The following is a 22,775-nucleotide window of genomic DNA, read 5'->3' as shown; positions in this document are numbered from 1 at the left end:
CCTTAATAGGTGGCCAGCCCCCATGGAAAATGCTCTCCTGTGACTTATTTCCCAATACCCTCCCGGGACAAGCTCTGGATCTGGTGGCTACAGATCCAGAGCACTGTCTCCTCAACTGTAACAATGACCCTTGGCAGGGATGAGCTACTTGTGTTAAATTCCTCTTCTTACTTAAGTCTATTACTTACAACCAAGAGTCCTGACTACCTACCTGGCTGGGTAGTTGCAAGCATTAAGTTATGGAATATGTGTTAAATGTTTGTCACATTAGTTACCCTACAGTTTAAGCAAACACACACAAATGATATTTGCTCATCTTTATGAGAAGCTGTAAAACATAGTGGTAAAGTGCATGGACTTCGGACACTAACTTTTTGGGTTTCAATCCTAGACCTACTACTTAGTATCTATGTGACCTTAGATGAATTATTTCTCTGTGTCTTAGTATCCTTGTCTGTAAAATGGAGGTTATGGTGAAGATTGAATAGCTCAACACATACCATGCCCTTAGAATGCTGATTATTATCAACCTTACCTAAATTCTCAAGGTTTGCATGGTCACCTCCCCAAGTAACTAGGATCAAAGCTGTCTTAAATGCAGAGTATTTGTCTTAAAATTTTCATATCAGATAGCACACGTAAGATATGCAGCAGGCTTGCATAAATGTTGAATAAATGACTAAAATAATATTCCTTTATAGAATGTTCTCTAGCTATTTAAGGTGGGTGAGTTTTCTAAGTTAGACCCTGCACATGGACAGGTGACAGGGCCAGTGCTAGAGACAGGCTAGGAACATGTCCTTTACTGATTTCTGGGCCACATCTGAAGAGCAAAAAGGAATGCGCTGAAGGCATTTTTGAGGCATTGCCCTCTTGCCTTCCTGAAGTTTCTTTAGCAGTTTCTCAGGAGCAAGTGGGAAAAGCTATGTGGCGAATACAGAGCTGCTTTGTCCCATTTCCCAAAGCACGGGCCTTTGGATGCTAAGTGGAACTGTTCTTAGATTTGTTTCCAGCAAGCACTCTGTGAAATTCTTAGGGCCCTTTTGAGGTGACAGTCATAGGAGAACCCTAGGGTAATCTTACTCTGTGGGGTGGTTATGAGATTATCTCCTTGTCCACTGGGGACTGTCAGTAATGGCAGCTCAGAGCAGCTGCAGAATCTGAAGGAAGATGAAAAACAACAACAACAACAACAACCCTCACCAATCCATGGAGCCCTGATGCCATCAATGAATGCAGTATCTATCTCCAGCTGATTTCATCTAATGTGATAACACTCATGATAATAAATATTGTTAAAAATAAAAGTCACTCTGGGGATTGAGAATCACTGGGACAGGTGTTCAGAATGAGAAGAGTGCAGTAATTGGGTGACTTATTCATTATTGGAAATGCCATTTAAAATCTATTGCATTTAAAAAAACAATACTTCAGCTGCTCTCTGGCCTTCCAAAGTCATTAGCTGGTGTTCTTTATCTGTTTGTTTTCCTCACTGAAGTGAGATTTTTAATGTCACATAAGAACTAACTTGACTCTGTGCCAACATTTCAGAGTGAATGATGAAGCCCTTCTGAGGCTCACACATCACTCTGCACAATGCTTCTCCTCTTTAGAGCTCATTGTCTCCACAGTCTGGGGACGGGGTTACAGGGAGGGAGGGAGAGCCATTACAGTCCCTGCTTGACAACAAAGCCCATGGAGTCATGGGAGAGGGCCATGGTTTTCCACCATCCACATAGGTTGTTTGAGAACTCTGAGGGAGGGCCTCTATGACCTGACTCTCAGTCCACATTCTCAGACAGGAGAGGCAAATCAATGATGCTAACACTGTTTCAGCAGTACCCACCACCTCTTGCATTTTTGAAATACTTCATCTGTCTTTATCTCAATCAGGAGAAGAGTATCATGAGGGCATTTTGTCCCATACTGTAAACTGGAATGACCAAGGCTCCAACAGAAGAAATGAGCTCCCGATGTCGTGTAGCAAGTTTCTAATTGTCCTTGAAGTCGGTTTTGAAACACCTGTTTACATTCTTTTTAGATATTAGTTCCAGATTCTACAAGAATTATCCATGATTTGAATTTCTAAGCCTGGGTTTGCTCTTGTCCGTTGGAGGAATTCTTACCATGTCACATAATGTGTGTGGGAAATTGGATTTGAGACTTTGCTTTGGCCTAGATTTGCTGAACTTCTGCAGGGATAGCATATTGTGTTCCTGTTGACTTTCATCTTCTGATGTGGCCTCCTCAGGGTTTTTCTGAGTATCAGGGGAAAAGCTGGCCCTGAGTAGGGAACCATATAGGTACTTTACCCCTATTTAATCCTCCATAAAGTTGGCTGGGGAAGTCTTGGACCAAAGCTTCCCTTTCCAACTTCTAAAAGTAAGCCCTTTGGAGTGATTTCCTGCCAAAGGTATTGCTGGGGGGTTGGAGGAAAAGGGTAAGGAATGGCTAAATGTTCCACTACTCTTTTGGGAGAGCAAGCAGAACAATTCACAACCATATATTGAGGGTTGGCACCCAGGAAATGTTGAAAATAAATAGAAAAGTTCTATTCTACCAAGCTCTCAGAACAAGGCAGCATACTGAAGACTGGGGACCAAAAGACCAAAAGAGGCAGAGTTTTCGCCCTCTGGGAATTCACGGGTATTTGTGATAAGGCACCTTAGGTTCTAGAGAGGCAGCAAAAAGGATCAACCCCAACATGATCAGATACCTGCCAGAGAAAGACTTGAAGGTTGAAAGTCAGGAGGCCTGGGTTTTACTCTCTCCCCAGCCATTAAATGTTCGTTTCCTCCTGATTCTTACTCATCCTGCAAAATACAATGAAAACCAGTTTTCTGTGGAAGAATTTTCCTGAAATATCCCAGTCTAGATTAAGTCTTTTATGTGCCTTTCTTGTGACATAGATCAAAATTGTAATTAAATAGATCCTTCTGTGATTGTTTGTGTATAATTTGTCTCCTCTATCAGGCCAGAAGCACCAAGAGGGCAGGGATCATGCGGCTCTTGTATTGACGGTACCTCGACAGTGCCTGGCATCAAGTAGGTAGCATTAAATATCCGAGAATAAATTTAAAAAATAGAAAAGTTTTACCTATATTAGTCCTGAACAATGCCAAAGCTGATAATTGACATCCAAAAAAAAAAAAAAGTGAAAACTGTTTGAGCCCTACAGAAAACTATTTAGCCCCCTTACTTTGTCCCACAGATGGAGAGCTTTGTCTTGAGTGGAAGTGACTTCTTTACTGATGAGAACGCTAGGAGAAGAAAGTATGGAATGCTTGGAAAGATGATAAATACAGGTCTTTTGTGCCTATCTTGCCTTATATTTTGACTTGTCCATTTTTTTTCAGCTAATGGCCACTTATGGCTGAGGGGGAGGGTCCTAGAAATACAGGGCCCACCCTATTTCTTCCGTGGCTGAGCCACAGCCCTACAAGGCAAGCCAATGTGGAGACAGCCAGAATGTATCTCATCATGGAGCAGCTTACAGGGCCAGGAACTCCCAACTGGCTGCTGAATAGCATCTCCGATATACCAAAGAGGTAAATTAAATGCATTAATCTCAGTGAGAGTCTCCATTGAGGCATTCGAGGCTCCACAGAAATTTCCAACAATTGGCCTCATTTGCTTCAATAACAAATAAAAAAAGGAGGGAGGGGAGGAGGGAGAGTTTGGGCGGATACAGGCGGCTTTTTTCTGCTCTCCTTCTCCAGACAGGTAATCAAAATGAAGTTCCACATTGAGAATATGCATTTTATTTTATTCTATACTTGAAAGCAAACACATTTGGCCCTTTCTCCTGTAATAAGGCAAATCCTTTATCTGTTATTCATTTAAGAACATAAAGATGATGTTGGTGACACCAAGACCCTGCAAGCTTCATTTCAGCTTCCTCTCAGCCTAAAAAGGCAAATTTATTCTGGTTAAGATAGGTTTGTGCCGGGTACATGACATTCATTCTCTTAAACTGTGGAGACTGCAGCTATATGGATCTATTTATGTTTTTATTTCTATTTTTCAATCATTCTATTTCTATTCATGGGCCTGGGAGAACCCCCCTCCTCCCAAGGCATGCACCAAGGTTGACTACACATTTTGTAGGAATTGAGAGAAAGTTCAGCACAGTCTAATCCCAAGATGCCCGATTTGGGTTTATTTTTCAGAACTTCACTGGGATCATGCAATGGTAGGAAAGATGCAAGACTGGGAGTCAGAAGAGCTGGGCTCAGCCTTGGCTGTGTTGGGCGATTTTGACTGTCAGTTAATAGAAATGAAAACTCATTGCTTCCATTATCCCATTTAAGCCTCAAGACAATCCGGTGGATTGAAATATTACAAATTTCATGTCATATTTGAGAAAACAGTCTCAGGGAGGTCGGAAAGGCATCTTTGGGCACACAGCTGGTACACAAAGGAGCCAAGATTTGGACCCAGGTCAACTGATTTAGAAGCCTGAGCTCCTAAGAGCTATTTCACACTGCCTAGGGGTCTGAATTACCCTTTGAGGGATTTGATTTTCTCCTTGCTAATACCTAATAAGGCATCTCTCCCAGAAGTTTTGGGTAGAATTAACTTAGAAAAAAAAAAGTATGTTGGAATTATAAAAATAATATAAAAATAAGTTATTATTATTATTATAAGATCATAATGTATTGAACTTACTAACCCAAATATTAAAAAAAAAAAAAATCCCACTGTCTGATCACTTTTTAACTATTTTCTCAGGATATACAGACAGAATATGCTCCTATGGGTATGGATGTGCTTTTCCCAAAAGGAATTTATATGACACACTGAAAATCCTTCTGGGAAGAGACTTAATCCTGAGGCAGGAAATTAGGACTTTGGGAGGTGAGAAAGAGTATAAAATAAGAGATGGATGGGGAAATTTCTCTCTCTCGAGCCAGATGTCACTTTGTTCTGGGCACACAGGATGAAAGCAATTAAATTGGGTTGGTGTGAACTTCTTTAGGTCCTAGGGAGCCAAAAACAAAAAGGGAATTTTGCCTAGTAATGACCCTTGCATTACTCTAGGCTGCCAGTGCCCTGCTCATCCCCCATTTGGCCCAAATGTCCTCATAGGTGACCATAGAATCCTATGGCAACCTGTGATCCTTCACCTGAGGGCCTTCTCTCAGGCCATTCTAGAGTTCTTTACTACAAATGCCCAGGAGTTTATGCTCTAGGAGAAGCCTTACAGCAAAAATGGATGAGAATAAGGGGACAAATACAAGAACTTCTTCATTCCCAAGTGGGACAACTGAGGATGCACTACGTGCATCATGACTCCCCCAGGCGCTCACAGCGATTGAGGCTCGCTGGCCCCAGTGATACTCTGCTTGATAACATGAACCTGGTAATATCCCTTCTTGTTCCTGTCTTACTTTCCCACTCCTCTTCCAGAGCTTCCTGAGTACATTTCCTACATAAAGTATTTATACTCAAATTCTTATTTCAGGTCTCCTCTTAAGGAACCCCAACCTAAGACATAGAGTGGAAGGGCTATTTCTACACTGCGGCAAAATAGCAGAAAGAAGTGTGATGACTCACTCCCCCAACCAGCCGTGAGGAGGACTTTGGGGACAATAAGGTAGTTGCTTAGGGCAAGCTCTTAGGAAGAAGTAATGCTGAACCTTGGCTTTTTGCCACTGGCATCTGGCAAGGTGCAACCTCCTTCTGAAGAAACCAGCACCCAAGGCCAAGGTCCTGGGTTCCATGGGCGGTAAGAATGCATCAGCCACAGTGAACAGAAACCTCATGTATCCTTGACCATTTGGCACTGGAGAGTCATTCCAGGTGGAGGTATCTGGAGGTACACAAGAAAAACCTAGACTTCTTTCTAAACTGGGAATATGCATTCTCAAAACTATACTTTTAGGTGACACCAATGTGATCTATCAATATTTATATCCTAATAGTATGCAGCTTAACATAAAGGATTATTAATATTTTTAGTAATGTGGTTTTTTTTTTACTCATATTTACTCATTTCATGAAAGAGTCCTTTTCCCAAATGAAAAAGAGAGAGACAATGTTTTGAAGAGGGAAGGAGTGTTGGATCTAAAAAGTGAAATTCTTCCAAGGCTTTGCTTCTCACTAACACTGATGCTCTGAAGAGGAGCTGCAGTGCTTGGATTTTAATTCAGTCCATTAATAAATGAATCATGCAATTAGTTGATATACAATTAACTGGATTCACAACGCATGTAGAGCTAACTGGGTCAGCCTGCATCTGTATGAGTGTAATGTGCCCAAATGAATATGCCATCAAAGGACATGCAGTGGAACGGTGACTCAGATTTGTCTGAGGCAGGGAGTCGTGCCTGCCCACTGCCAAGTGTGCTACAGATAAAGCCTTGGTCTGAGTTGGCAGGAGAAACAAAAGCAGCACAATGCAGGACCCCAAATGGCACTGTCTCTGTTGTAGCAGCATTGTTCTCCCCAGAAGAGTTTCGACAGAGATCAATAAATCCCAAATCCTTCTGGGCAGAAGAGATGAGCAATTGGATTTGGATTGAGATCTATCAATCAATCACTAGCCAAAAGTTGTTCTGGCAGCACAAGATGAAAACCTCTTACTTAGCACAACATAGCCATTCCCTGGGCCGTGCATTGTTGACTGATCCCAATGCAAAGTCAATCAAAACACCCAGTCCTGTGATATCTAATTCCAGCTGGAAAATGTAAGCCAATAAAACATTCAGCTGTGGTTTGTGGGTGTGACCGATCAATCCATGTCCAGGAATTTGTCTTACAGTCAAGGCTTTTGCTGATTGAGTTAAAATTGATATCAGAAACTCCCTGATATCTGTGACCAAAGCTGATGTGTGTGTGTGTGTGTGTGTGTGGGCAAGTGCGTGCACATGTGTGTGCATGTGTCTGTGTGTGTGTGTGTGTGTTTCCTCTCTAGGGAGAGAGGAAAATTAAGGGAATGTCTAAATTAAGTTTACTTAATTTTGTTTTTGAATTCATCAAAAATGTTTTGGGATTCTCGAGTCTTTCTGAGTCAGAATCTGTACTCTAACAAGATCCCCACATGATTCACTTGTACATTCTGGTTCTGTCTGAGAAGCATGACTGTAAAGCACTTCACATTCATAGGAATAGTCATTGTAATAAAATAGGACATTAAGAGCTCTTCTTGTGTGCAGAGGTCCTGTGATAACTCATTATCAATATGAAGGTATTGACATCACCACCCTTAGCACCATCACTGGGCTGAGAGCATACTTCATGTGGGCTCTGGTCTGGGCTTCACCATGATTTGCTGCATAAATCACCTCACGTGTCAGTGTCTGTTTCCTTATTTAGACAATGAAAATGTTGGATTGGATTGTTAGTTCCCGGCCTGCATTACCTCCATCTGTGAATATGGTAAAGAAAGGAAGCAGAATAACATGGTAATTAAAAACATGGGATTGAAATCCAGTGGTCCTTGGGTCAGATCTAGGGTCTGCCACTTGAGAAATTGCTTTAATCTTTCTAAGCTTCAGTGTCTTTAACTGTAAATTGGACACATTTAAAGTGTTCAGTTGCACGGATTTTGACAAATGTATTCCATAAAACCCAAACCCCGTTGAGACATAGAACACTTCCAATACCCCCCTGCTCACTCTTAGCCACTATGCTGTGGTGGCATATGACCAGTGTGGCTCTGTGAGTTAGAGTGGATGATGGGTAATGGAAATGCTCTGCATCTTGATTGGGGTGGTATTCCTATGAGGATACGTTTCTTGAAATTGTAGAACTATGCACTTAAGGCGCATCCATTTTCTTGTATGTCAGTTATACCTCAGTGAAGTTGATTTAAAAAAAAAAATCTTTGGGAATAAAGCAGTTCTTTAGTTCCTCTTCAAGAGCAGATTTCCCGGTGTGTTTCCTAGAACATAAACCCAAATAGCAGAGGAACAGTAAAAGTGAATTGAATATTTCAAGGATAGGATGGGTATTCATGGCAAAGCCACTGAATTCCCCCTTGTGGTTGATCATCTGGGACTAGTAAGTGCTTCACAAGTCATTATATTTGGCATAAGGGTCATAAGGCTATTAAGGTACAACTTCTTCTGTGACCCATAAGTGAAAGGTAGTCTGACTCCCTGTGTGGCAATCCTCTCTGGGGCAGAGGCATCTGAATTTTCCAGAAAAGATGGGCAATGGCAGAACCTTAGCCTTCCTCACAGGCCTGACCACCATCCTATACCCACCTCAGAGGGGAAAGGAGACAACGGAGTGCCTCCACCATTGCAATCTCCCAGAGCTCAGAGAATTCGCTTAAAAACAAAAATGCTCATACACAAACAACAGCTACAGATTTAACCCCAAGTGTCAAATGTAAAGAAGTGAGCAAATTGCTAAAATGAGTTGAAACACAGCCTCAGGACTTCTTACCACAAGCTGTTAGTCTCTGACCCGGGTTTATGATCTGATCCAATTAGCAGGTGCTACCTTAAAATTATAGAGCTAAAAGGGCACCTTAGAGATCATCTAGTCAAAGGATTTCAAATTATTTTTAGACACCAAATATTTTCCTCAAACCAAATCTTATGCAAAGATGTAAACTAATAAAAGTGATAAAAGCACAGGAAATCTAGCAGAAGCAGAGGTGGGGATTCCAGCCTCCCACCCACCACTAGCCCTATGATGGCCTCTGGGAATGTAGTTTGATAAGCACAGGATCTGGTCCAACGTCCTTATTCTATCAGCTAGGAAACTGAAGCCCTGAGAGGCTTCTATAGTTAGGCAGGGGCAGAAGCAGGTCTGGAAAGCCCTTGACAATAGTAAAAAACACTTTGTTGTTGTTGTTGTTGTTGTTATGCAAAGCTGCCTCAACTAATAGCACAGAAACCCATTACTCTGGGCCAAATGATTTGTTCCATTCTGAGCCACTCCTTGGAGAATCCTGAGAACTTCATGCAGAAGTCAGCCAACTCAGATTTGTTTAGCAGCCGTGGGTCATCATTCCCTAAGTGCTCCTTTCCAGAGATAGCACCCTGACTGAGAGAATCCTCTTCTACCCAGACTGGAAGGAAAATGTGCCTTTGCAGCTCAGGAGGAAAGAAAGCCTGGAATAGAAAACGAAAAACAAAGATCTCCCCATGGCAAACCACATTACTGGCCCAAGGTAGGGGGCAAGGGGAGTGTGATCAGAGACACCTGGGGGAGAATGACAGCCAGCTGGTCTGATGTCCCAGAACCACCTAAAAGACAGCCTCTCACAATCCCTTTGCCAATGTTTAGTATTCAAGTAAGCCACTCACTAACACTTAGAATATCCAGGGGCCCACAGGATTTGGTGAAAACCACAATTATACTTTCTTCATGTTCCAAAGAGCTTCTTGGAAAGGCGACTCCAAGAGCAGGCTTTCAGGTCAGAGTGGGAACTAAGGAGGTGCCTCAAGCTGGTGTCTCCCATGGCAGCTCAGCCTAACTGAGAAATGCAGCGATTCTGCCACTTACAACCAGGAACCTCACATCACCAGGGGCCGCCATGCTTCTTCCCTGAACCACGCTGGATTACCATCCCTTCAGAGTGGGTCTAATGGTTCTGTCTATAGTGTCTAAAGATGCCAAAGCTCCCGCCACCTGCCCCACCCCTCGCTATCCCTGGATCCTTGTTCAGCTTTAGGGTAGGTCCCAAGTGTTCTGGAAGGAGGAATGAACCATTCTAAAGGAGTATCACTGTGTTCTGATGCACCAGTTCCTGGAATACTATTGATGTGCCCTGGTGTTTGAACCCTGGACGATACTAAAGTGCTCCCAAGCTGATGCCTTCAGCCTGAGGGCTGCACACTCTGCATGCTACTCTCTACCCCAAATCCACCCCCAGCCTGCTAATGCCTGAGTTTTGAGCTGTCTGTGGTCAGCTCCCGTGCTGAGCTGAGAAGCAAAGTGGACCCTAAATGGTCCTCCAAATTGTTGAATAAGCCTCCTAGACTGTTAGAGAGGGATTTGGGAGAACCAAATCCTCACGCTTTTAAAAAAAATTGCTCTCCTGGACCAATAGCTGATGAAAGTCGAGAAAGTTCCTAAAAGATACTTCAAGACGAGCTAGTCATGTTTCAAGAAGCACAGTTGGATTCATCCAAGTGTAGAATCAGCCAGGTCTCTTTGCCCTTCAAGGTCGTTGTGGTCAGCGAATTTCCTGGTGGCAGCAAGGGTGCAAGCTGAGAAAGCCCTGGTCTCCAGATGTGTGCGGTCAGATACCGCAGCCCCGGTTACTTGCAGCTGGAGGCTCCGAACATACTGCGCTGCACAGACTGAGTGCATCTCTATCAGTGCGGAGAGTTCTGGGGGGCAGTGCTTCCCTGGCCCTTTTGTCCAGTCATTTATTCATCTGCCATCACCTATCAGAGTATCTACTAGATCAGTAGCAGCATGCGAGGTATGGTGTCAGGTTGGGCTTCAGAGCAGCAGTTTGCCTGGCTCTCAAAGGCTGAGCAGTAGCTCAGGTGGAATGGGGTCGGGAAGATAGGGAATGCCTTATGGGGAGAAGAAGAGGCCCCTGCAGGGACGGCTCTCCCTCCCTTTGCTCCTCCGGACTCCGCCTTTGCTCAGTTCTCGGCACTTCTCCCGCAGCTTTTGTTACTTAGCCATCAACTCCACTCTCCAGCTGGGTGGGCTTGTTGAACCTCAGTTTTTTTATTCATAGAATGGGAGTAAGAGCCTTCTCATGGGATTACTGTTTTTTTTTTAAAGATTTTATTTATTTATTTATTTGACAGAGAGAGAGAAAGAGGAGAGCACAGAGAAAGAAGCAGACTCCCCGCTGAGCAGGGAGCCCGATGCGGGGCTTGATCCCAGGACCCTGAAATCATGACCTGAGCCAAAGGCAGACGCTCAACTGACTGAGCCACCCCGGCACCCCTCATAGGATTATTTTAAGGAGCAAATAAAGCACAGCAGAAGGAGTGTGTGACACATATTAAAACCTCAGCAAACGTTAGTTCATTTTTGGTCTTGATCATGTTTAAGCTGCAGGTCCTTAGGAACAACCGTTTCCTGGGTTTCTCTGCCCAGGCCCTGGCCACTGAGGCTACGCCCTATGGTCCCCGCATGTTCTGCCAATGTGCTTGGCCAAACTGCTACGGTTAATTGCAACTATTTGCAGCCCACAGCGGAGCCTTTTCTTTTTCCCTTGCTTTGTTTGGCAGCAGGTGGTTCTCATTATCATGCAGGGAGGTGGTGAGAGGGATGCACTGTCGTGTGCCATGTGATTCTTGAGCCACGTGTTTTGTGCCCAGGGACTGGGGGCGACATCTACTGGTTGTGCAGTTTGGAATCTTTGCTGGTTAACCTTTAGTCTTGTGGGGTGCAGCCTAGGGACAAGGAAAGGCCTGGATTTTGGAATCAAAGCCAGGATTCTCAGAGTCCCAACTCCATCACTTATTGGCAACCTTGGGCAAGTTGCTTATTCTCTCTGCACTTCAGTGTCCTCATCTGTGGGATGAGGGGTTTATTCTACTCAACTCATAAGACCCCTGTGAGGCGTGATATGATGACATCCAGCAGGGCATCCTGTAGGCAGTGTTGTTCTCTTTCCCTTCTGGTGTTAAGAATTCAATGATTCTAGTACAGAGAGGCAGCTCTCTAGACATCATCTTGTTTATACGACAGTCGTGTATCCCTCACGCATCATGTGTGGGCACTTCATTGCATGGTCTCATTTGGTTCTCTCGGGAGCCTATGAGAGAGGGATTTTCATCCCATGATGGAAGTAAGGAAAACGGAATGCAGAGAGGTGCAGTAATATTTTCAATGTCAGGCAGCCAATGGAGGCAGAACTGGGCATCCATTTCCAGCCTGTCTCTAAACTCATGCCCTCAGTCCATTGTCTTCCCAGTCCACAGCTGTGTCATGAGGAAGGAAAAGGGCTGATGGGGATGGTTGGGTTTTTCTGCTGCAGGCATTTGTGTGCATTCTATACCTAACATCCCAAAGAAGCAACCATGTGTGTGCATTCCTCACCTAACATCACAGGGGAATAACCATGTGTGTGTTTCATACTTAATATCACAAGGGAGCAGATGTGTGTGCATTCCACCCCTAACATCACAGGGGAATAGAAGAGCTAGGGACTCAGAGAGAGACAGTAATGGGAAAACAGCTGGGCAGGACCATTCTGAACTTTTCAGCCATGCATTCTTTACAAGGCCCAATGTTTGGGGCAAGCTATTTGCCCGAAGCAGCTAGCACTCAGGCACTGGCTTGGGTAACTAGAATTGGACAAATTGACTTCATACAAATAAAATGACCCAATGGGAACAGTAATCGGGAGGTAGAGCCCCATACCTCCCTGCTAGTTCTCTGGGCCCTCTTTTCTGCCCTAGTTAGATGCCCAATTCTTTCCCTCGGTCCTGGTCCCACCTCATCACCCAGAGCAAACTGTGATTATCAAAACTTTCAGTTCCTACTGGTGAGTCACCTGTCTCTCCCGAATCAGTAGAACTGGAAGATACACACTCCCCAGAGAATCCCGCCTCCCTCTCTGCTCCTGGAGAGCCAGTGACAGTATCATAGCCTATATTTAAAGCACGGGCTCCAAAAGCTTCACTTGCAGATTCTATACATAGTGCCTTTTGTTCAGTTTCCACTTGGTAAGTGCACATCTTCTACGACACACCCCACAGACACAGTGCAATGGTCTGGGCTCAATTTGGGGGGGTGCTGGGCCCCCCAAATCACTTCTCTTTGGCTAAAGACATAGGAATGATCTTCATGAACCAGGAGTTTAGAAAGGGTAGCAGTTTCAGCCATGGAGTGGGAAACACGCACCTGTCACCATGGTCTGTTTGCTGGTAATTGCTTTCATAGGGTTTATGATGATGGGTATCCCACGTGATGTCAATAGTATGGACCTGTTTTATTTATAGAGCATTTCATATTCTTCAAACACTTCACACATAGGGATCGATTTATCCCCATTTTCCAGATACAAAACCTGAGAGGCAGGGTGGTAGCCCTGCAGCGAGCTCACTGCAAGGCGGGGACTAAACACAATGACTGGTCCTCATTCATTTCTCCATTAACAAATATCTACCTACTGGGATTCTAACTCCTGGGAATGCAACAGTGAGCAAAATACACAAAACTTCCTTTTCTACAGCAAAATTGAGCAAGGCAGTCATTGGACAAAATTAAGAAGTAAATGACACATCCTGGGAGGGGAGGGGAGCCAGTGAGGAGGGAGGGTGCAGGTCGGGGAGAGAGTAGCCACTGTATCCCCATGAACTTAAGCAAAGCCTGAGGACTTGGAGGAGGTGAGGGAGATCCTGCTAAAGCTCTGAATTTTTCCAGTTTGCTTTCCCACCCTGAGACACAAGTTGTGCACAGGAACACTGTCTGAGAAGACGAACGGGCGATTTGTCAGAAGCTGAGACTTCCTTGGCTGGCCCTAGCCAGCAGTCGGTGTCACCTTGCCCGAGGGTTGCTTCTGAATGGCAGAAGAACAGAGGCCACGAGGCCACACTGAACCCAGGCGCTGTCCTTCCTCGTCGGGGATGTGATCCGAGGACTCGGGAGACCAAAGGATGTCTGTGTCACCACGCGAAAATCTTAATGAGAACAGGGAATGGAAACAGTGGGGGTCAAGTTTTAATTAGCAGAAGGGAAAAGGAGGGTGGTGGGGCTGCCCACTTTCATGATGAGTCACCAACCAGAGTGGGGAGCAGCATCCAAGGTGTACACACCGCCCCTCACTCCCAGACCCGCTCCTTCAGCCACAGAAGCGGGCTGTACGCTCTCCCCCCTTTCACCCACTCTCCTCCTGGGCATCTGGTTCTTTTCTTTCTCTTGACACCCACATGCTCAGATTTCACAGCCCCTTCTGGGCACCCTTGGACCCATCAGTCCAAACTGGGGTTTGGTCCTTCTTTGTCTGCTTTTGGTTTCCACTTCCCTCTCCACGTGCCCAATCCCTCTTCCCTGCTCGCCTTTCCTATGCTGGGGCCAGGCCCGCAGACTGTCACCCATTTATCAATGCATTCCAACTGTAACTCAGGTATTGATCTGTGTTTGTTGTTTGTTTTTTTTTTTTTCTCCCCGTAAACTCGGGCTGTAAAGGTTTCATTAGCCTGCCTCACAGTCATTACATCAAGTAATAGGAAACATCCATCTTCCTTGGGCTTCACTTCTGTACCCAGTGGAGATCGGTTTGAAGAGCGTTAATCAAGCTATGAAAATCATTGGCAGCTCATTCCTTTATGATGAAAAAGCCGGTTTGCAGCCTCACTGGGTAGCAGAGGCCTGACACCTTTAGATACCTACAGCAATTATGGGCTGTGTGGTTTCCTGCTTAGGGACACTATTCTTTGCCTAATGCCTGTACGCAAATCTCATTCCTTGTGATTCTCTGAGTCACAGGCAGTAAGAACAAGGCATGGGCAAGGCTGGGCTCCTCTGCAGATCCCTGAGCAGAAGGGAGGGTTGTTGGTCACTGCCATGGATCCCTGCCAAGGCCAGATCTGTACCTTGGTGGGAAAGGAGTCTACGTAAATTGTGTCTTGTCTATGGTTGGAGACCAAATATCACTGACTTGCCCACTCACTGGCTCCTTCCACCCAGCCTTCCAGATAGAGCTCAGTTCTTCAAAGATCATTCTGGCTGCTCTGTGGTTAGTGTGGTCAGGGCAGAGGGTACAGAGGGAACAGAGACAGGGACACCAGCTAGGAGGAAACTGTAGTATCCCAGGTCCATGGTGGAGGTGGCCTGGGCCAGGGTAGTCAGAGGAGGGTTGCTGGGAAGAGCCAGGGAATGTGCTAGATAACTTAGAGACATATATCTAATCCCACTGTAAGTCTGTGAGGCAAGTATTATAAACCTATTTTCCAGATGAAAAAACTGAGGTGCAAAGAGTTGGAGACTTATCCCTGCTCACAGCTTTCTAAGTAGTGTTCCCTCTAGCTTAAAACTAGAGCAATCTCATGGAACACTACATCTAAAACTAATGATGTAATGTATGGTGATTAACATAACAATAAAAAATTTAAAAACAAAACAAAACTAGAGCAATCTTTTCTCTACAGCCATGACAGGAGCACTTGTTTGGTAGGAAGGGTTAGACAGAGCTGATGAAGGAAATAGGAGTAAATGTCTATTATGAAAAGAGCCCCAAATCTAAATCTCCTATTAACTATCCTCCGCTAACACACTGATCTGCTCCTTGCACATATATTTCCTGTGTTCTTCCCTGTCTGGCTTAAGCTTTATTGTTTATTTCTCAAGTCTTTGAAAAACCTCAAACAGCAAAGAGAAGAGCTTCTATCCCCAGGGTATCAGAGGGGGAGCCTGAAGCACAGCAAGCATGAAAGTTTCTGGAAGTCACCTGTTTTATCTTAAAAATTTATATGAATGTTGTATTCTGCTTCACAATGCATCTATGTTTATGTTAATGTTTAGAACTATGTTGTAAATTGCAGTCGAGTATAACTTCTTAAAAGCCAAAGGATTTTTTAAAAGTTTACCTTCCTGAATCATCTCTCATAATATTATAGGTACTTTGTACTGTTACCTATTATGTGCCAGGCATGGTTCAGAATGTGTTATTCAAATGACCTCATGGTGAGGTTTCATTATCTCCATCTGCAGATGAGGAAATGGATGCTCAGAGAAGGAAATATATTTGCCCGAGGACACACAGTTAGTAGGTGGCAGAGTCAGGACTGGGTCCTGGGTATGTCTGTTCCAATACCTGTGCACAACGCATGTCTGCAGGGATTGGTAACCCAGCTTGGAAAGCAGATCTAGATGGTGTCTGAAAGTTTATGCAGAAAAATAGCATCGTCCATGGTTCAGGTGGGTTGGACACAAAGCACACTCAGTCTTCAAGTTTTTAGGTTTGGGGAGAGGAGAATGACAGAGCGGGGAGGCTGAGAGGAAGAAGCTAATGTGATTCTGGGGCCGGCCTCTGGAGGGTGGTAGTCTGCAGGTCAGCAGTCCTGCCCTAGGGTATCATTAAGGCTCAGATAGGTGTAAGGGCAGTAGATGGCCACAGGGTCTGGGATTTCTGGGCAGAGTTCTGACCATCCACTCATAGTGAGGTCCAACTCAGGACTGAGGAGCTGAGGCCTGTTTTCAGCCTTTGCTGGAGGGGTTGATAAGAAAAAGCAGGTGCGAAGACCAGTTAAACAGATCATGTCTCAAAAAAAGAATACGAGATCCAAGAGGGAAGCCAGTGAAATGAGGCTCCAAGCTTAACCGTGTGCAGGGCTTGATAGGACAAGGGAGAAGAGGTCGCAGCTTAGTTGGATCTGAGGGCTACCAGCCCATCCCCCGCCCCTCACAGTGCGGTTGCTGCGGACCCCACCAGCCCTCAGGTCTGACCCACTGTTCTCCTGCTTCTTCCGCCCAGTATGGCTTAGGAGGTGGAGAGGGATGGCTCTAAGGTTAAGAAGTGTTGGGAGACACTGACAAAGACAGCAGAGAAGAGGTCTACACAGCATTTCTTTTAATGAGTCAAGGTTCAAATCCCCATCACTGTGGCCCAGTCCCCCTGCAATTCTCATTTAAATTACAGTATGCTACTATGGCAGTTTGACTCTTGTTTATGTTTTTGACAAAGGGAAACAACTCCAAGTAACAACCTTCACATATTAATACCTTTTTTTTTTCTTTTAAATGTAAACAATCGTGCCCAAAACCTATAAGGCAGTTTGGCTACCTTCTTTTTCTCCAAAAGTTCTGCACTGTATTTATGGGGTAAGACAGAATCTGGACACACAATGGAAGGGACCGTGTTTGAGGGGTCTCCCTTCTTCTGATAGATCTCTTGACATTTTGCCATGCTTTATTTCCTGCTAACTCTAGCCAAGGGAGAATCTGGCTTGGGTCATTTTCACTCAATGTTAACAAGAAGTCAAGATTCAGGCAAAGATACGGGCGCCTGGGTGGCTCAGTTGGTTAAGCGACTGCCTTCGGCTCAGGTCATGATCCTGGAGTCCCGGGATCGAGTCCCGCATCGGGCTCCCCGCTCAGCGGGGAGTCTACTTCTCCCTCTGACCCTCCCCCCTCTCATGTGCTCTCTCTCTCATTCTCTCTGTCAAATAAATAAATAAATAAAATCTTAAAAAAAAAAAGATTCAGGCAAAGATAGGAATGAGTTCACTTGCAACCTCAAGGCTAGAAGCACAGGTTCATTGCAAACCCGAAACCAGTTAAAAGACAGGAAGCAAAGACTAAGGGTGAATTGTCAATAACCATCTTGGGAAAAAGGTTAATCTGGAGCTTCAGGGAACTTGTGTGAGGGCTGAGATCATTCAGGACCTGTTCAATATGTTAAAAAGCAGTCATTTCCCAGGGACATGGGGCACCTAGTTCCGGAAGGGATAGAGGAAGAGATAGAGAAAAGAGAAATTTCTATCACATCACACATTAAACTATTTGTTAATTAACATTTATTGAGTTCAGCTCTATACCACACACTGTGTTCTGTACTTTGTATGCATTTCATGCGATTTAACCTCTCAAAAGCATTGTGAAGAAGGAACTGTTTTGTTTTGTTTTTTTCTGTTTTACAGATGAAGAAAGTATGACTCAGAAGTGAAATGCCTAAGATGTGCTAGAATTGGGACTTCAACTCAGGTATGCATAACTACAAATCCTCTAGTCTTAACCATTGCATTTTATTGTCTCTTTATACTACTTGTAATTACTTTGCTGTTGTTGTCTGGAGTTGAGTTAAACCGTAGATTATTTCAAATTTTGTATACAAACAGTTTGGGTTTCCTACCTGATGATGCGTTCCATTAGGAAGAGACAGTTTTATGCTTCTCTAATATCACTCCAAATGAAAAAATACCCTAGATATAATAATTTGCCTTTTCACAGTATTTTATAATCTTCAAAACATTTCTGCATATGTATATTTCTTCATGCACTCCTATGAGAAAAATAAGCCATTATTATCTCTAATTCACAGGTAAGAAAGCAGAGGCATAAGGATTTTTTTGCAACGTGTCTCAGTTAGCAAATGGAAGAAAATGACCTGACTTCCTTGTTCACTTTACTTCTAGTACAATGCCCTTTTGTGTCAGGCACTGTTAGCTGCCTTCCTAAAAGCCAGTTCTCCTTGCTAAAAGGCAGAACCTCACCACACATTTGTTTAGGAATCAGAAGGGATCCTTTGATTTTAGGAAACATGAGCTCAGCCCCTAATCCAAGAGTGGGCATTAATCCCATTTTAGTTATTGAGATGTAAGCAAGGAGTGTTTTCCTCCCTAAAAAGAGAAATACCCTGTGCTGCTCCATGTTTCCTAACCGGAATGCAGGACCTGATTCTTCACACTGCTACAGCCATCTTAAGACCATGAGGAGATAAATAGAATTGCAGACATGCTGACTTGAGCCCTAACATCTCTGAGCTGCCGAACCAACACGCGCCCCTGCCTACAACTGCATCTTTGTTATAATAAAGCATAAAATAAACTTGCTACTTGTAACGGAAAGAGTTTCTACTGCACCAATGAAATGACACTTAGCTGATGGGTCTTTGGAAGAAGATAATCTATACACGTGCTTTGTACAGCATGGCCAGCAAACACATTCACTACATGACTGCAAGTATCATTGTTATTGTTACATTTTATTTTAAACACTTACAGATATGATTTTGTGTTTCCATTTGGACTCCTAGAACCCAACTCCCCACAATGGAGAGTGAATATACTTCACTGAGAGTAAAGGCTGTTCTGATCAATTGTCACTGAGCAAGGTGCTGGCCTGTGATTTGAACTGTTATTACAGGCAAGCCTTCTCTGCCTCGGTTTTGCTTTCTGTTCACTAGCATTATAATGTCTACTCTCTCGGCTCAGAGTTTAGTGTGAAGACAACATGGAGATAGGAAAGGAAATTAAAGGAGCAACGAGGAGGGACATTCAACACTTATTCAGATGATTATTATATCCTTGCATCGTGTTTGGCATTTTACCTGTGAAATCTCATTAACTGGCGACCTTGCAAGGTAAACATCCTCTCTCAACATTGAGGGACATGTTGGGGCTATGGCAGGGTAAACTGAGATGTGTTGACTCATCTCACACCCACTAGGGATTTGAGTGTGTTACCTGGGCCTGGAACCCTTCTTTGTCACTTTGAAGAGCTTCAGATTATAAAGCAGTCTGGAAGGGCCTCTCTTAGGCCAGGGTACTGGGTCACAAGGAACAAAGTCAATAGAATTGATTTCTTAGATAGACTAAGTGGGAGTGTTTTCATCCTTACGGTGACGGTGTGTTGAGTTGTAGGCATAAAAGGAATCTTGAAAGAGAGTGAGCTCTGTCCCCCAACTCTGTACAGTCATCAGTCAGAAAGAGGAATTTGGCTCCCTCCTCTCTAAGGACAATGATGTTTGGCCAGGGGAAGCTACAGAATCTGCCAGGCACAAGCAGGGAAAGGATTGCTCAAAGCATAGAGAGAAGAGAAAGAAATCAGAAAAAAAAAAAAAAAAGTACCAATGCAGAACAGTCTTCCAGAAACCTGAGAGTAAGGGAAGGGACTCAGTCAGAGTTCCCACACCCAACCTCCCACACTCACCCACCTCCCAGACTATATGTGGCTTTGAATCAATTCCTGAACCACTGAGAGACGAGTGTTTAAGCCTTCCTCAGGGACTATTACAGATTTGAGTCATAAGTGAATAAAACTCAGTCCCTGCCTTCAAGGTGCTCAGTGTCTGTACGGAAGCTTAAAGATGTAAAACCATAAATAGCAAATGTGGCAAGCATGGCATTGACTTTATGATTTTTAGCTGGAATCTCTGAGCTTTGCTTACTTCTTTATTTTCATCAGTAAAGGCTTCCTAAAAGACTGAGATATAGTTTGTTTTGAATGAGTGTTGGAAACCTGAGGCTCTTCAAATAGGCATATTATACTGAAATTCAGATAATGTATATAAAGCAGTTAATGCATGGCCTATTACACAGTAAAAAGGAAATGGGTGTTAAAAAGTTCAGGCTCCAGAGCCAGGATGCCTGAGTTCAATCCTGCCTTCTCCATGTACTAGCTGTGTGACCACGGTCAAGTTATCGGGCCTCTCTGTGCCTTCATTTCCTCATCTGTAAAATACAACAATAATGGAATCTACCTCCTGAGGTGTTCAGAGACCAAATGAGTTAACACATGTGATGTTCTTAATTGTGCCTGGCACATAGTAAGTGCTCAGTAAATTTCAGACACTAAAAGGAATTGCTCCTTACATGGCAAGAAGCCACAGTAGTAGTAGTAAGAGTAAGCTGGGGTTGGAAAAGCAGAGACACATGCAACTGGCCCGTGATTGATTATCCAGTGGGAAGACCCAGGAAGTGAACACAGAATGTGGGAACACTACATCGTTAATGGGAATGGCTATGATTTGATGAAGGCTTGAATAACTCTCAAATTCTCAATTCTTCTCAGACTTACGCCTGGCCAGGGTGTACCGCTGAGCTCCCAAGAAACTGCAGAAAAAAAGAAAACAACAACAGGGCGCCTGGGTGGCTCAGTTGGTTAAGCGACTGCCTTCGGCTCAGGTCGTGATCCTGGAGTCCCGGGATCGAGCCCCGCATCCGGCTCCCTGCTCGGCGGGGAGCCTGCTTCTCCCTCTGACCCTCCCCCCTCTCATGTGCTCTCTCTCTCTCTCATTCTCTCTGTCTCAAATAAATAAATAAAATCTTTAAAAAAAAAAAAAAGAAAACAACAACAAAGAAAGAAAAGGCAAAGAAAACCATTGTGGAGGGTATAGTTTACTGAGTCTCTCCAACCTCAGCATTAAGTTAAGGTGAATTTGGGATAGGGGCAACTACTCGGAGGTAATCTGAAGTGACTTTTCTGTTTGATATAAAGCCATAGAAAATGCACAGGGACAGTTTAAAGAACAAGCAAGGTGAGTAAGCTGCATTAAAATGGGAATGAAAAATAACCCAGAAAATGCTATTTATTGTAAAAATTGCTGGCATGCTTAGAGCTGCTTTGATCATCTTTGCCTCAAAGAAAGCAGAGCCAACAAAGTGAAGTTTCAGAAAAGGGCAGCAAAATGATCAGAGGCATAATGGGTGAAAGGACGTCTTTATCCCTAGAAGGAAAGAAACAATTGGGGAAAAAATTCTTTGGCTTAATAGAGATCTATTGGATAATGAATGGTGAGTAGCGGCCATTCAGGTGCTGCCCTCTCCCCTGTCCCAAATCACAAAAACGAGAAGGAATTTGAAAGGACTGAAAATAGATAAATGGCCATCATATGTTTAAAGCCTCAACTGGGGGAACTGGCAGCCTCGGGGCATTTTTGAAGCAAACAATAGAGTGACTTTCTACGAAGATCAAAAGTTCTGCTCGTGCCCAATAGCAGCTCATCATCCAGGGGTGTTTGCTGAAAAACAGAGGGGCAATGCCCTGCACCAGACCCTCTGCAATAGAGAGAGCCCTTCCCTGTGGCTGTTCACAGGGACTGTTCGTTGAAATGGAGGCAGCGGGGGGAGAAAAAAGACTGAATTTATTTCCCCTTTGGGATTCAGAAAATGCAATGCGATAAAGTTGAGAAGACACTTTCAGGCTTTAGATGATATGAAGCAAGTTTTCCCACCCTCCAGGTCCCCCACACCCACTCCTCAAAGAAGAAAGAATTCCACCCCGGCCCTAGCCACTCAAAGTTGATCCAAGACCAACTATAGCACTTCCCCAGGGAGCTCATTAAAAATGCAGACTGCTAGCCCCATCCTAGACCCCAGAATCAGAATCTGCATTGTGACAAAATTCACTGGTGATTTGCAGGCACATCAGAGTTTGAGGGTTTACTATAGTCTCAGGACGTTCAAAGGAAAGATTAGGCGTGCCTCAAATCCAGCTGTGCCATTCACTCACCATGGGAACAGCCAACTGTTATCTTATCTCTGTGAGCTGCAATATCTTCATCCAAAAACTGGGAACGAAATTCCTGAGTATTAAATTAGATAATGCATTTAAAGCATTAGGAAATAGATCTGACACATAATAAGAAGAATTCAAAAAGCGTTAGAGAATATGCAGGTTACTCTTGATTTTTATAATCATCCAACACCAAAAAATGGGAAGACAGCCCCAAGAATGAGCCTGTGTTAGAAGAGTGGAAAAACTGGGGGCGCCTGGGTGGCGCAGTCCGTTAAGCATCTGACTCTTGGTTTTGGCTCATGTCATAATCTCAGGGTCCTGGGATAGGGCCCTGATTCAGGATCCATGCTCAGCGGGGAGTCTGCTTGTCCCTCTCCCTCCCCCTCTGCCCCTCCCCCTGTTCAAACATGCACATGCACTATCTCAAATAAAATATTTTTAAAAAAAAGAATGGAAAAAAACTGTACAAGCATTAAGAACAAGAGACAAGGACACTAACTCAACATCCCAACTGTGAGTGAGATGTGTACAAGAACAGGGGACAGCAGAAATCTGACACTGTTCCAGGGTATATAAATGGCTTTATATAAAGCCCAGCTGTGAACAGACTTGAGCGACAGGTAAATGGGTTACAAGTTCATCAAGAAAGGCAATACATGGCTCTCCTGTGTCTACTGTATGTGTTCTTTTCTTGGTCATTTATCAAACATTTTGGTATTATTTGATTTGTTCCTGAAAGTTGTTAAAATAAATTAATTGCTTTATAGCATCCTAAATAATTATTATTTACTTTTTAACCACCACCACAACAAAATACTGCATGGTAATCACCTAGAATTTCTTACTAACTTTACCAAAGCAAGACTCAACCTGAGACTAAAGTTATTCTTGTAATAGTTACACAATCCTGATATTATCAGAAGAAATAACTCAGTGATGAT

The sequence above is a fragment of the Mirounga leonina genome, unplaced genomic scaffold (genome assembly GCF_011800145.1).
Source record: "Mirounga leonina isolate KUSES-001 unplaced genomic scaffold, KU_Mleo_1.0 Mir_153, whole genome shotgun sequence".
Classification (NCBI taxonomy): domain Eukaryota; kingdom Metazoa; phylum Chordata; class Mammalia; order Carnivora; family Phocidae; genus Mirounga; species Mirounga leonina.
This window is presented reverse-complemented; position numbering follows the sequence as displayed.